The sequence below is a fragment of the Euprymna scolopes genome, chromosome 6 (genome assembly GCF_053919585.1).
Source record: "Euprymna scolopes isolate OS-2025 chromosome 6, ASM5391958v1, whole genome shotgun sequence".
Taxonomy (NCBI): Eukaryota; Metazoa; Mollusca; class Cephalopoda; order Sepiida; family Sepiolidae; genus Euprymna; species Euprymna scolopes.
Window position 1 is genome coordinate 78465659 of NC_136487.1, and position 16421 is coordinate 78482079.

The 16421-nt window shown below is 34.3% G+C and overlaps 1 pseudogene; it reads left to right on the forward strand.

Annotated features, from left to right (window-relative positions):
* Window positions 1-12759: 12759 nt before the first annotated feature.
* On the forward strand, window positions 12760-12899 carry LOC145278569 (U2 spliceosomal RNA; annotated as a pseudogene).
* The last annotated feature ends 3522 nt before the right edge of the window (window positions 12900-16421 follow it).

The window sequence follows — 16421 nt, forward strand, 5'->3', positions numbered from 1 at the left end:
TGGGTTCCCATACATAAAATCCAAGATGGCGGTGGTAAGCACATATTCTAAAATGTACGTGATTGTGCTAAATAATTGAATTATTTGAATTTATTTAAATATAAGCTAATTATCTTCTTATATTTTTGCATATTCTTATAGCCAATCAGGTACTCATGCCCCTATTGATCCGTGCTTAAATAATAACGGTATTATTAAAAAAAAACATTTTTAACATGGGGAGGGTATTTTGTACTTATTCTGTACTTTAACCTTACAATTGAATAAAAAGCATATCATAAAACTTTAATTAAACTTGGAAATATGATTTTAAAAAATAGGGCGAATCAGTAAGTGCACTATCACCGACAATTATAGTAAATTTATTCAGACATAAAAAGTTAGTTTAATTGATTCGAAAACCTTTAAAAAAATATTTTTGTTTTGTTGACATTCGGCGTAAACTGGGGCAAACGCATTTTTTGAAAATTTTAAAACTTAAAATTGTATTTAAAATTATAGAAAAGTATTATATTATTTTGCTTGTCACATAATACAATTCAGGGGTTTATCTTACTGGTAAAACCAAACGTTGTTCAAAAGTAACGGATTTTAATAGATTTTTATAAGCTTTTAAAAAAAGTAGTTTTGGATCGATTAGCGGTCACTACATATATACATTCGCTAACATACATATCCATACATGAGTGTTGTGTTTGCTTTGAAGGAATCAATATATATAGTGATATATCCTAATGATTCGGTTCGAAATTAAAGCAACGAATTTTTTTAAAGAATAAAGTTTAAAGAATACACATGAACGGCAAACCTACTTTCACATGAAACGTAAACATTTTGTAGCCAATGGCGACCACACACACACACACACACACACACACACACACACACACCTATTTCATACACAAACTCTCTTGTTCCTCCTATCTGTCTGAAAGGAACGACGCGAGAAAAAAGATAGCATAGGTGTTGGTAGAAAATATATGTAAACTCGTCATTGGTTAACGAAAAGAGGAAAGAAAAGAAAAAGTGTCGGGAAAATCAAGGAAGCGAGGTGAAAATCATATTAAAAAACCCTTTCGTATTCGTGTCGCCGTTGGGATAATACGTGCCAACATTGCTCTGCAATTATCACTGGTGCCTTACGGCATCTATATCCGAAGCCATAAGCCTACATATACCATGCGGAATGATAGAAAAAGTGAAATTGTAATAAGGAGTTTATGGATGGAGAACAGCCCAAAAATATTATTAACGTCGAGAGAGATAAGGTCCATCCCGCTAAAGAGGACATGTCTTGGTAATTAAACCCTGACTTGAATCCATAGCGAAAAAAACAACAAAAAAACAACAACAAAAAATGCTACGCGCTCGAATCACTTCAATAGAAATGTCTGTAATGGAAAAGGGCGAAATCGTCCTTGGACTTTCATATGTAGTAGAAGCAGGCAGATCTCTGAAAACACCAACGCTTTCGGCAAAAGCGAAAATACATATAAGTATATTTGTATGAGTAAAGTTATTTACACCGAAGGGCGAATTCGCCTACAGATTTTCTAACGTAGCAAAAAATATCCTTGAAAATACCAACGCTTTGGTTAAAAGCCGAAATGCATATTATTTCTGGAAAATCTACAAAAATATAGTTAATAATGGGCAATCAATAATTCCCCCACTATCCAACAATCATGAGGTTGTTTGTACGGCAACCGAGAAGGCTTACATGCTTGCCATTCGGTTTGAATCAAACTCCACATTGGACACAGGAAACTACTCCCTTCCTGATTCTCTTTTGCAGACTAACGCTACACTAGATTATCTGAAAATTACCCCTTCTCAGATGCATATCATAAAAAATCTAGGCACCTCAAAAGCATGTGGACCCGATCTCATCCCATATGTGTTCTTAAAAATGATCAACTGAAATTGCTCCGATCCTCTCCAAACGTTACAACAAATGCCTTAATGAATCTTGCTTTCCTGACTGCTGGAAAACTACTTCTGTGATACCAGTTTACAAGAATTCTGGCGAAATAACTGACCCATTAAATTATCGCCACATTAGCCCCCTCCCGCTTTTCGCCAAAATATATGAGTTCATAATTAACCAAGCTTTAGTCCATTACCTTACAGCTGCTTAACTTCTGACCACCAACAACCACCACATTCTATAGCAGATATCCTAACTGTAATCCTTGAACCTATATACCATACACTGGACAAAGGAGAGTAGAGCGGTAGCCCTAGATATATCTAAGCCTTCTGACAGGGTATGTCACGATAGTCTTCTCAGGAAAATCATATCTTACGGTATCACTGGATAAATACTTAACACAATTAAATCTTTTATTAAATAAGAGAAGAAATTAGGTTGTCCTCGATGATCGTGCATCTAAACAATATGGTATAAATGTGGGTGTACCTCAGGGGGGTTATTCTTGGACCTTTATTATTCCTAATATTTATGAATGAACTCACTGATAAAATTGTCTCTGAGATGGGTACATTTGCCGATGACACAACGCACTTTAACAGGCTCGAGGGGAAAATAAATGAACAAGGAAATAGCAGACACACTAGAGGAAGGCCCTCAATCTGTAGTGGAATGAGGAGAAACTGCTGCCAAGACTAAGCTTGTTTCCTTCAATAATTTCAAGAAACCTTCTCTACCAATAAGGGCTACGGCTAAAGATACATTACCTGAAATCACTTCTTTTAAACTCCACAGCTTAACGTTCACAGGGAACATGAGTTGAAACAGATACATCAAGAGCATTGCCAGAGCCGCTGCGAGGAAGGTGGGCTCTATGTACCATGTTAAAAAGTTACTTACGCCTAAAAGTATTCTGAACATCTAGAAAACCACCGGTCGCCCATATATGGAGTATTGTTGTTAAATTTGGGCTGGCGCATCTTTTACTAGTCTCTCGCTCCTTGACAGGGTACAAAAGAGAGTCGCCAACCGGATAGATTAAGAACTGTCAATTAAGCTGCAACCTCTGTCTCATCGACGAAATTCTGCATCCCTTTGCCTATCCTACAAGTACTTTAATGGTGGATGCGCTGATGAACTACAAGCCCGTGTACCCACTCGATGTAAATACCCCCCGACAAACCAACACTCAACAAAATCCCACCCCTACACAGTAACGATCCCTACATGAGAGAAAGCTTTCTACTCTAATAGTTTCATTCCCAGAACTGGTAGAGTCCAGAACTACCTTCCGGTTTCCTGATTTCCTAACTGTACTGATATGCAGAAGTTCAAGTGTAATGTGACCAGACATTTTTCTGCTCAACTCCCTACATAGTATACCTGCAACGTATGTCCTCGATAGTAGCTCCCTACATCAAAGTGGCACTGTGCATGGTTTGGGATATATATGTATATATATATAATTTTGCGTATCACTTCTTACCCAGGCTTGGTGTCCACTTTATGAGAAAAGTAAGTACTTGGAACGGGTTAGGGTTAGACAGTATGACCAATAATAGTTGAACTGTGTTGGATCTTTTTTTTATGAGGACGGCTCTACAAGAACTTATTTTTTTACACTGGATTTGAAGATGACAATGTTATAGTCAGTTGGGAAACAGCCTCGCAGTATTCTGTTCCACAGACAAGCAGTTTTATGAAAGAAACTTTGCTCGTGTAATTTTTCGCTTAATTTAAATCCCAGGAAATGGGGGAAATTGCTGAGGGTTGTTGTAGGTAGATGAGTATTTTTGCGAACATTTTATGCGGTGGCCATAGATTAAAGCTCAGTCTAGCACCTCACATAATTTTTGCGATAGAGCAGACATAAACTCGCAAAGTCTTTTCTGTGAGAAAGAGAAGGTAGGATCCTCGTCCACTTAATTTCAGAAGATGATTTTGTACTTTGTCAAGGCAGAAAATGCCACGGTTTGGATCTTAACACAAGACTTTGTAACAGTACTCCATCTTAGAAGTTATTTGATTCTTGTAAAGATAAAGGATTGCGTCGAGCAGCATATGCTTTATTAGGTGGTAAAATCATCACACTATTTTCTCTGTGATTTTGTTAACGGAACTGATGCAGGCCTTCCACTTCATGTCAGGGTTAAATGAAAGTTCCAGCAGTTTTTTTTTACATAGGCATCACCACTTATCAAGGCCAAGAGACCACTCGAGATAAGGTTTAGTCAAAGCATGGTGCTCAATCAAGACTGGAGTCGTTTATTTCAACTGGGGCCAAGGAAGGATATGATCGATAATTGTGAATAGACTAATGCCCCAGAAGTCGATCACTGGACCACTATTATTCTTGATATTCATCAACGACCTCTCTGATAATATTCTATCCGAGATGGGTATATTTGCCGCTGACTTAAAGCTCTATAACACGCATGAGATAAGAACAGGTGTACATAAATATAAGACAATAGCAGAATCCTTAGAACATGAATTCCAGGACATAGTGCAATGGAGTCGTAAATAGATGGTAACATTTAATGCTAGTAAGACTAAGCTGCTTTTCTTATCAATTAAAAAATCCTTCTCAACCACCGATATCCATGACAAATCCCTTATCTGAAAATTCTACCTTAAAACTCTTCGGTCTGACATTCACGCGCAATATGAACTGAACCAAATAAATTGAGGACATTGCGAATGCTGCTGCAAAGAAGGCGAATTTCGTCTATCGTACTAGAAGACTATTTACACCTTAGAGTATTCTGTTCCTCTACAAAGCAACCATTCGCCCAAACATGGATTATTGTTGCCAGATATATGCTGGTGGCTCGACCGCTAGTCTCCCCCTCTTTGATAGGGTCCAAAGAGGAGTCTCCAATTGTATTGTCAACTAATCTCTATCCCCTGTCCCATCATCGCAATATGGTGTTGTTGCATAGGGGTCACATTTAGATGAATATTATGTAGTTGAGTGTTCATATTGGAGAGACATATATCGGGCAACTTTAAAGAGCGAGGGCATGTAATACAATTAGATGAGGGGAGATAGATAGAAAAGAAAAGGTATTTCTTCTTAACACGTATATTAGGAGAGTGACGAGTTATCAGTTATTTTATCACAGGAGGAGACAGTCATTGCTTATAATACAGAGGGATACATTTCTTAAGATGGAGAAACTTAAGGATAGATTCATACATTACTTGAGGATGGGGTTTATACAAAAAGTTCATTATTACGATGAGTGGACACAAGTTCATATAAATACGATTTCACTTTACCTTCAATTTGGTAAAAAGACGACAAAGACGATGACAGTTGCAAAATATGTTTCTTTTATTACTTCGGCAAGTTGCAATGATTTCACATCCAGGAATTCAAAAGTCACTACATGATTACCACTTCTAACCCTTCGCTCCCAAAGGGGGATTCGATCCGGACTCGACTCTCCTGTCTCCCGTCTGTCCAACTCGTTCTCTCTCTCTGTCCGACCCTGTCTCCGTTCTGTCTGTTTCTATCTCAAACTAGCAATACACAACTACCAATAAAACAAGTACAAATTAAACAACTACACATTAAACAACTACAAATTAAACAACTACCAATTAAACAACTACAAACTAAACAAGTACAAATTAAACAACTACAAATTAAACAACTACCAATAAAACGAGTACAAATTAAACAACTACACATTAAACAACTATACATTATACAACTACAAATAAAACAACTAAAATAAAACAAGTACATATTAAACAACTACAAATTAAACAAGTACAAATTAAACAACAACAAATTAAACAACTACAAATTAAACAAGTAAAAACTAAAAAAGTACAAATGAAACAGAAACAAATTAAACAAGTACAAATTAAACAACTACAAATTAAACAAGTAAAAACTAAAAAAGTACAAATTAAACAAGTACAAATTAAACAAGTACAAAGTCAACAACTACGAACAAAACAACTACAAATTAAAAAAAAACTACAGATTAAAAAAATACAAATTAAACAACTACAAACTAACAAGTGCAAATTAAACAACTACAAATTAAACAACGACAAATTAAGCAAGTACAAATTAAACAAATACATATCAAAAAAGTACAAATTAAAAAACTACAAATTAAACAACTACAAATTAAACAATTACAAATTAAGCAAGTACAAATTAAACAACTACAAATTAAACAACTACAAATTAAACAACTACAAATTAAACAAGTATAAGTAAACCATAAACAACTACAAATTTAACAAGTACTAATTTAACAAGTACAAATTAAACAAGTACAAATTAAACAACTACAAATTAAACAACTACCAATTTAACAACTACTAATTAAACAACTACAAATTAAACAGGTACAAATTAAACAACAACAAATTAAACAACTACACATTAAACAAGTACAAACTAAACAACTCCAAATACAACAAGTACAAATGAAACAAGTACAAATTAAACAACTACAAATAAAAAAACGACAAATTAAACAACTACAAATTAAACACCAACAAATTAAACAAGTACAAATTAACCAACTACAAATTAAACAACTACAAATAAAACAAGTACAAATTAAACTACTACAAATTAAAGAACTACAAATTAAAAAAATACACATAAAACAAGTACCATTTAAAAAACTACAAATCAAACAACTACAAACTAAACAAGTACCAATGTAACAACTACAAATTAAACAATTACAAATTAAACAACTAAAAATTAAACAAGTAAAAATTAAACAACTACAAATTAAACAACTACAAATTAAACAAGTACAAATTAAACAAGTACAAATAAAACAACTACAAATCACCACACTATAAATTAATCAACTACAAATTAAACAAGTACACATGAAACAAGTACACATTTAACAAGTACAAATTAAACAAGTACAAATGAAACAACAACAAATTAAACAACTACAAATTAAACAACTACAAATTAAACAACTACAAATTAAACAAGTACACATGAAACAAGTTAAACAAGTACAAATTAAACAACAACAAATTAAACAAGTACAAATTAAACAACTACAAATTAAACAAGTACAAATTAAACAACAACAAATTAAACAAGTACAAATTAAACAACTACAAATTAAACAACTACAAATCAAACAACTACAAATTAAACAAGTACACATGAAACAAGTTAAACAAGTACAAATTAAACAACTACAAATTAAACAAGTACAAATTAAACAAGTACAAATTAAACAACTACAAATTAAACAAGTACAAATTAAGCAACTACAAATTAAGCAACTACAAATTAAAAAAGTACAAACTAAACAAGTACAAATGAAACAACTACAAATTAAACAACTACAAATTAAACAACTACAAATTAAACAACTCCAAATTAAACAAGTACAAATTAAACAACAACAAAGTAAACAACAACAAAGTAAACAACTATAAATGCCAAAATGCGAGAATAACACAGTAAGTAGTCAGAAAGCATTATATAGAATGGAGGGTTATTTTTAGCAGTAACATTTTAATGACGCACCGTAACAGTATCTGCTCTTATTTCTATCTTATCTGATAACGCAAAAACTGTCCGTTTCTTTAGATCCCCATTAAATAAAAAAATCTCTTTATTTAGCGTATGACTAACGCCTATCTTTATAAAAACGAGAGAGAAATCGGAATTTTCTAATTCGGAGTCATAAAAAAGATCTGAATAAAAATTAAACGCGAAATTCAATGATGAATTCGGGCGTCTGATTTTCGTTTGAATCACGAACAATTATTCAGTCATTTTTTTTTTCGAAAGAGAAATGACTGTAGTCGTTTCATGGGCGCGGTTTAGTTGTGTTTTTTAACGATCTCATTTCACGCGACAATGATATATAGTGCTTCACTCGAGATCAAGTTCAGAGTTTTCGTATATTTTACATTTTTTGCGAGGAATTCTGTCATCCAGGTTAACATTTCTTCCGTTATAGTGATGATAAGGAAAGGTGTGATCAGTATCAATTTAAAAAAAAAAATGCTGTTTTAGAAGGTCTATCTGACTATATGTTCCAAAATAAAGTAAATCGAATATTAATCAAATTTATAGATGAAATAAGTAGCCGACAACATGAGCCAAGTGTTGTATCTGTTCCGATACTACATTTTCCCTGTAAAATCCTAAGTTAATGAAGGAGGATACATAAACTTGTAATCTATACATCCATAAAAACTTTTGATCTTTATATTTATAAAAGTGAAATTGTCTCTGTGTGTGTGTGTGTGTGTGTGTGTGTGTGTGTGTGTGTGTGTGTGTTTATGTACATTTCCCTACAAAACTAATCCGTCAATTTCCAGTCTACGTATTCGAGATTTGACATAAGGGATATTGAGATTTGGGAAACTCTTTTTAATCGCTTTTTGGTCAGACATTTTTTTGTCAAGGGGGCAATGTTCAACGATTTGACCTATGAAAACTTTACGAAACTCCTCCGCCAATTTTGGGTCTAAACACTTGAAATTTTAAAAGTAGTTTACTTGAACACGGTTCCAACATTGTAATTTTATTTGCGCCCAAAACAATAAATGTTAAAGGGTAAAAATTGGGGTGAAAAATATTTACCTCTGCGGTTTCTGCCAAATTACTCAACCAATTTTTTGTCTTAACAGTTGAAAATTTACATAAAGTGTATTCACGCATAGTGCCAGCATTTTTAATCCGTTTCTGGCCGAAATTTTGGCTGGCAAGAGTTGCAAGTTCAAAAGATTAACCATTTGCCGTCTTTAACAGACTATTCAGCCAATTTGGGCCCTAAACATTAGCAATTTTACATCTTGGGTATTCAGACATGCAACAAGCTTTTTAATCTTTTTTGGGCAAAAATTTGCCTACCAAGATGTGAAAGCTGAAAACGTTTACCTTTGCAGACTCTACCAAAGTCATTCACCAATTTTTGGTCTAAACATTATAAGTTTTAGATGTAGGTTACCTGGACATGGGGCAAACTTTTAAATATTTATATACATATGCACATATATTAAAAGTACATATGGCCAGAGAAAAGCCGGGCTGAACTGCTAGCGTTATATATTAACATGTTGTAATAACAAAGGAAAGGACTCAATATTTTTATTAGTTTAAATGAAATACACTTATTCATGGTTCTTTCAACTTCTCATGTTGTTTTAAACCGTTCGTTTAGTTTATGCTGTCTGCCCTGTAGTTAAAAGTCTGCCCACCACTACGGGTCAAACGTTCATTTTCCATTGCACTCAATTTCTTCTTCGGTCCTCGCTATGTGGTTCGCTCGTTGTCATTTTCCAACCATGTCTACAACACGTGTATTTCTGTCCACGTCTGTCTTTTTATTATCTCCGTTTTTTCTTTCCCTTCTGTGACGTCACCCATGTAGCCGGCTTGGTCATTTGCATCTCTTATTTGTCATACGGTACTGCTGCTGCTCCTTACGACGCTAGGGGCTCGCTTACAAAGTGAGGTATATATATATATTTCTTTTTTTTGCATATTGATTCTAGTTCAGTGTTTTATTTTAAGGAGCTGTTCTTTACGTTAAAAACCGACTTTCTCTTTAACTTTGTCATCGTGGGGAGGAAAGTAGATACGAAAAGACAACATTGAATAATAACATAAATACCTTTTACTTATCACAAAATGTCGGGAGTTTTTTTTTATATATTTTATGCTGTCGCTTGCGAGTTAAAAGAGCCAGCAGGCGAACGAACACCAAGTAAAATCTGCAAACTGACTAAGGTTGGAAAAAAATATTTACTTCTCCTACAGACCATCATCAACAATCGACCACAGTCAACAGACTGTGCCGTTCTCTGAAGTTTGAGTCTCCTTGAATTTACAATACTCTTTACCGCATTTGATAACGAGCCCAGGTGACTTCCCGTTATCTCAACAGCCGCTTAGTATTGATTTCATCTTCGAATCGGCCATTCGTATTCCTTTATATTTTAGTGGCAAACCGTTTCCCAATGACCCAGTTTTCTCTGCGCTATTCCAGTGGAAGTCGGGTTGCTGCTGCTCTCTCTCTCTCTCTCTCTCTCTCTCTCTCTCTCTCTCTCCTCGATCCTGCCTGATCCTTCACAACTCTTTTGTCTTGCGCCATAAAATGTAGACGTCATATTGTTTTTTTTTTTTTTTTTTTTTTTTTTTTTTTTAGGGGAATTCGCATTTGCGGTTTCGATTTTTCATGGTTTTCCGTGTTTTTTGTTTTTGTTTTTCTTTCGTTCCTATTGCAGCATCCAAGTTACCGATTGGTGCATGCAGTTTATTTGGGCTGATTTCGGTATTTTAGACTATAATTACTGGCCAAGGAGAGCTTTCATACAGGTCATCAAAGATCTTCCCTTGAAAAAAAACTGTGATGTTCCTTGCAACCTGAGTGACAACAAGTCTCCCCAAATTTCCAGTACTCTTCACCTCTTTCGACAATATTGCAAATGAATTTGCCTTATTGCAACATCCGCTTACCATTTATATCTCTCTGGCAGCGGCCATTGGTCTCCATTGGAATTTGAGTGGCAATACGTCTCTCCAAGGGCCAAGTTCTCTACGTATTTATCCAGCCGAGGTCTGGTCGGGGCTCTATCCTTAGTCTTTCCATCCTCTTTGACGCTCCTCAGCTATTTAGAATCATTCTTTTGGGGAGAAATGATGGGTTAATAGAGGAGAGGAGAGAGAGAGAGAGAGAGAGAGAGAGAGAGAGAGAGAGCTTATAGGTATGCAGTTTTAATGTTCTTAGTTCCATGTAAGACTTCTTCATATTTTGCTTCTGCCGCAGTTCGTTTGGTCCGTAAATGTAACATATGGTCCATGTTAGTTTCCTCATTCAATGGTTTTCATTGATATTTCAGCTGTTTTCATTATTGTTATTTGTTGTAACTTTCCGTTAATTCGTCTGATTCCAATTTCTCCCGTTCTTTTTCCAAAGTTTTCGGGATTGTTCCTAGTGCTCCTACTATTATAGATATTATTTGGATGTTCTTCATCATCCATATTCCTTTCAGCTCTCTGGTTAGCTCTGTCTATTTGCTCCATTTCTCCTTTCCTTTGATGTTCACCCTGTGGTCAGCTGGAACTTGTCTTTCTTACGACACACGGCCTTCTTGCTTTGAATGAAAATAGATAAACCAATTATTATTATTATTATTATTATTATTATTATTATTATTATTATTATTATTATTATTATTATTGCCTCATATGGAGCTTTCACACAAGTCAACAAACGATCTGATTGGAAACCTGTGGTGTTCTCTGGAAGCTGAGTGACAACAAGTCTCCCCAGACGTCCAGCTCTCTCTACCTCCTTCGATAGCATTTGCAAATGAATTTGCATCATCGCAACAGCCTCTTACCATTGGTTTCTCGCTGGTAGTGACCATTGGTTTATACTGGAATTTGAGTGGCACTCAGCCACCCCAAGGTCTCAGTTCTCTTTGCGCTTGTCCAGCAGAGGTCTGGTTGGCGCTCGCTACTCGATCATTCAGTTCTTATTCTCGGCCCTTTGGTATCATTTTTTGTTGGGGGGCGGTGATAAAACAATGGGGGAATGCATGGTGGGGGTGTAGAACTTGTAAATATGCACTTTCAGTGTTTTTCATTCCCTGTAATGCTTATTTGCTATATTGTCTTGTATTATTCTCCGCATTCAAGGGGTTTCCTTAATATTTCAGTCGTTTTCATTATCGTTAGTCGTTGTACTTTTGCAGTTATTCCTCTGATTCCAATTTCTGACATTACTTTTTCGAAGTTTTTCGGAATTGTTCCTAGTGTTCCTACTATTATCGGTACTATTTTGATTTTCTTCATCATCCAAAGCCCTTTTAACTCTCTAGCTAGTTCTGTGTATTTGCTTCGTTTATCCTTTTCTTTCATACTCACCCTGTGGTCAGCAGGGACTGCAAAGTCTACGATTTGACAGGATTTTTCTTTCTTGTTAATTATTACGACATCTGGTCTTCTTGCTTGGATGGGTTTGTCCGTCTGTATGCCCATGCTCCATAGGATTTTGTGGTTTTCGTTTTGGGTGCTGTTGCGGGTTTATACTTGTACCATTTGTCTGTACGCTAAAAATGCAGTCGTTTACACAATTCCCGGTGTACCATCCTCCCCACTTGATCATGCCTGTTTTTGTATTCCTTTTGGGCAAGTTTGCTGCTTTCACTTACTATATGGTTTATCGTTTTGTCTCTTTGCTGTTTTCTTGTGTTTTATCGATCCTTGCTTTGATATGGTTGGTTCTTATCGAGTTATCTTGTGCTGCAGTTATGAGAGATTCTGTTTCTCGGTTTATATGTCCTTTTCGCATCCATGTCTAGGTGTTTTCGTTATTCTCATATTTTATCATTCTTATGAATATTCCGTGGAGTTGTTTCTCTTCCCATTTCTCTTTTCTCGTTTTGTCGTTTGTCTCTCTGTTTTCTGTTTTGTTGTTGTTTTTTTTTCAGTGTCTTTGGTTGCCATAATTATCCTTTCAGTATTTTGCATATGTATTTTTCTAGTTCTTTTGTCTTGTCCTTCACACAGACTGCTATACAGATCAATCCTCTCCCACTGTATTATTATTATTATTATTATTATTATTATTATTATTATTATTATTATTATTATTATTATTATTGTTGTTGTTGTTGTTGTTGTTGTTGCTGTTACGCTTATCGCTCCGTCCGTTATCATGCTGTGCATCCCGAATAAAGGAAAGTGGAATATTCCAAATAAAACTTGTCAGCCCTTAAAAGCAAAGTGGAACATTCCAATTCCTAATAAAACAAAGAAAAAAAAATGATGTCGCTGTTGAGGCAAAAATAAAAATGATTTGTCTGTCTTGACCTTTTGGCTAAGATCAAAGTGTAGTATCTGTTCTTCAGATGCTACATTTCAATTTCTTCTCTCTTAGTAGAGGAGAAATCCTTTGCGGCTAAGACTATTTTTTCTCCACGTTAAAAACGACCCTGGTGTCTAAATCTGTCCCGTAGGGAGGCATTGTGAATAGGTACTACGTTTAATGTAACAAAGTTTTAATATAACAAACGTAACAGGGAAAAGTAATTTCTGGTTTTATTACAAAATGCCCCGGAAATGTCCCTTGTAATTAATGATAAAATGCACTGGAATGTCTCCTTTGATTAATTATAAGATGCCCTGGAAAATGTCCCTTCTGATTATTTTTTTTGTTTACTTGCCTCCCCACAAAGACGGAGCTGGACATGAGGTCCGTTAAAAGTTTGGGGAAACCAGCTCCTCAAAAGAGATACTCTGATCAATAACAAAAATAAAAATTGTATCAGTAATGAAGGATTTCTCCTCCATTAAACAATACCAAAAAAGGGGGATTTAAGTCACTGGAATACTGAGACTGATACTACACTCAGAAATTAATGTTGAATTAATGGTTGCCCAATTCCTAATCGTCTTAATGTTTTTATGTATTAATTTCGAAAAGCTGCTGAAACAATCTATGATTTAACATTACTTTATTCCAAGTATATTTTAAACAGTGGGGTGGGAGATATAAAATCAGTCCCGGAAATTACTTAAACCGTTTAAAATTTAAACATTACTTTATTTCATCTATCTTTTTAACAGTGGGGTATATGAAATAAGTCCCGGAAATGGATGAAACCGTTTACACATTAAACATTACTTTATTTAATGTATATTTTTACAGTGGGGTTGGGAATATGAAGTCCGTCCCGGAAATGGCTGCAAACATTTACGTTTTGGACATTACTTTATTTAATGTATATTTTTAACAGTATGATGGGAGATAAGAACTTGATCCCGGGAATGGCTGAAAAAGTTTACGATTTAAACATTACTTTATTTCAAATATATTTTTAATAGTGGGGTGTGCGATATGAAGTAGTCCCGGAAATGGTTGAAACAGTTTACTATTTAGACATTACATTATTTCAGGTATATTTTTAGCAGTGGGTTGGGGAATATGAAGTCAGTTCCGGAAATGGCTGAACAGTTTACGATTAAAACATTATTTTCTTTCATGTATATTTTTTAACAGTGGGGTGTCGGACATGAAGTCAGATCAAGGATTTAATGTGATAAGCGCAAATATATACTAGCAGAAGCGTCGTTCAGTATTGAATGAGATAACTAGAAAACATATAGTAACAGAATACCCAGTGTCGCCCAGGATCAAATAAGATAGGTCAGAGATATTCTAGCAATATGCGGCGTCACCGAGGATTGGATAAGATGGTGGAAGATATATACTATGAGAATAAATAATAATATATACTATGAGAATAAATAATCATCCCAGGCAATGTATAAGTTATTATTTAAGTAAGGGGAGCGACATAGTGGGGTTAAGTTATGAAAATTATTGTCGAAATTAGTAACATATCTAAGAATTATAAAAAATGATTAAACGCGAGTTATTTCATTGGTGTGTTTGTAATGAAATAATATTCCCAGACAATATATCAAAATTCTTATATTACTAGGAGGGAGGCATAATGTGGGTTTTTGATTATAAAAAAATGATTGCCGAAATTAGTAACATATCCAATATCAAAGAATTATGAAAAATGATGAAATGTGAGTAATTTGATTGATGTGTTTGTAATGAAATAAGCAGCCCAGCAAATATATCAAAGTTATTATTTTAGTAAGGAGAAGGCTATAAGGTGTGTTAAATTTATGAAAAATGATTGTCGAAATTAGTAACATATCCAAGAATTATGAAAAATGATAATATGTGATTTAATGAATTAGTGTGTTTGCAATGAAATAATCAGACCAGACAATATATCAAAGTTATTATTTTAGTAATGGGGCGATGATGTGCGTTTAAATGATGTAAAAACTTTCGTAATTAGTAACATATAATATTGACGAAATCAATAACATACCCAAGAGTGAAAATGATGAAATGTGAGTTAATTGATGTGTGTGTTTGTAATGAAATAATCAGCCTATACAATGTATCAAAGTTATTATTTTAGTAAGGTGTGCGAAATGGTGAGTTACAAATGATGAAAAAATTTTGACATAATAAGTACCATATCCAAGAATTTATTACATATGAAAAATGCCGCTGTGGAATTTCCACAGGCCCCGCTAGTTATTAATATTATTATTATTATTGCTGTTATTATTGATGGTGGGTGTGGTGGTATTATTAGTGTTGTTATTATTATTATTATTATTATTATTATTATTGTTATTATTATTAGTAGTCGATTATTTTTAGTATAAAGATTAGTATTGTTTTTGTTGTTATTATTATAAGTAGAAGTAGTAGTATTGTTATTGTTCTTGTTGTTCTTCTTATTATTATTGTAGTTATCATTGGACTTAGCCAGTGCCGATTCTGGATAGGGGTGGTTGGAGATTGCAGACCTCTTGCCTCACAATTATACGCGCAGCTGACCCTTTAAGGATATCTTCATCCTTCGAGACAAAATTGAGGCATCGAGTTGTAGTAGTGGTAGCAATAGTGATAATAGTAATATTATTTTAATAATGCACGCGACATCCCGATGACGCATCATGTTGAATTTTTTCATCATGTCTATGAAAATTATATTTTATTATTTGTTATGTTACGTAAGCAAATGTTGGTGCATATTATGTGTATAATATATAAACGAAAATCCTGCATAAGTTCTTTGAATATTCACATATATTCGAGTATATAGGTTTATATACACAGGGTGAGGCATAAGTCCTTTCAAAAAATTTCGGAACTATTTTTTATGATAATATTAAAATAAAATTACTATTTTATTGTCACTACATAATAATGTAATATATGATTTTGAGTTTTTCAGAAACAAAAGATGACATATTTTTTAATAATGTCTGTTGAATTGAAGAGAAGATTCGTCATAGGTCAGCATTAGAAGGACTTGCGTCAACCAAAAATATTTAAGTTAGGGAAAAACTAAAAATCAACAACATATTCATAAAAAAGGACGATTGATCGTTATCTGAATACTTTGTTGATCAAAGATAGACAACTATTAGTCTGTCCATACACCTTAAGAACACCTAAACTCAACAAAAATTTTAGGGGAAAATAAGTCGAAATCCAAAAAGATCCATGAGAGAAATGGCAAACAAACCACAAATATCACGTAGGTTTATGCGAAGGATATGTCGAGGTGACCTACAAATATCACCCTATAAACTCCACAAAGCGACAGCTTCTCTCTGCACCAACAACTGCAAAGGGACTCTTATTAAACCGTTGACTCTTATTAAACCGTTGACTCTTATTAAACCGTATCGGAGAAGGCACGCTCAATAACATCATCTTCTCGAAAGTTTTTCTCACTTCAACAGTCCTACAAGCATCCAAAATGCGAAGTCGTGGGGCAATACCTGTTCATGCAGAAAAGATTTTCAGAACGAAAGAAACAACCATCAGTGATGGTCTGAGCAACCATTTCTGAAAGAGAGAAATCTCAACTTTTTTTCTAACTCAAAGGGTCTCCATTAATAAAAATCGTTACA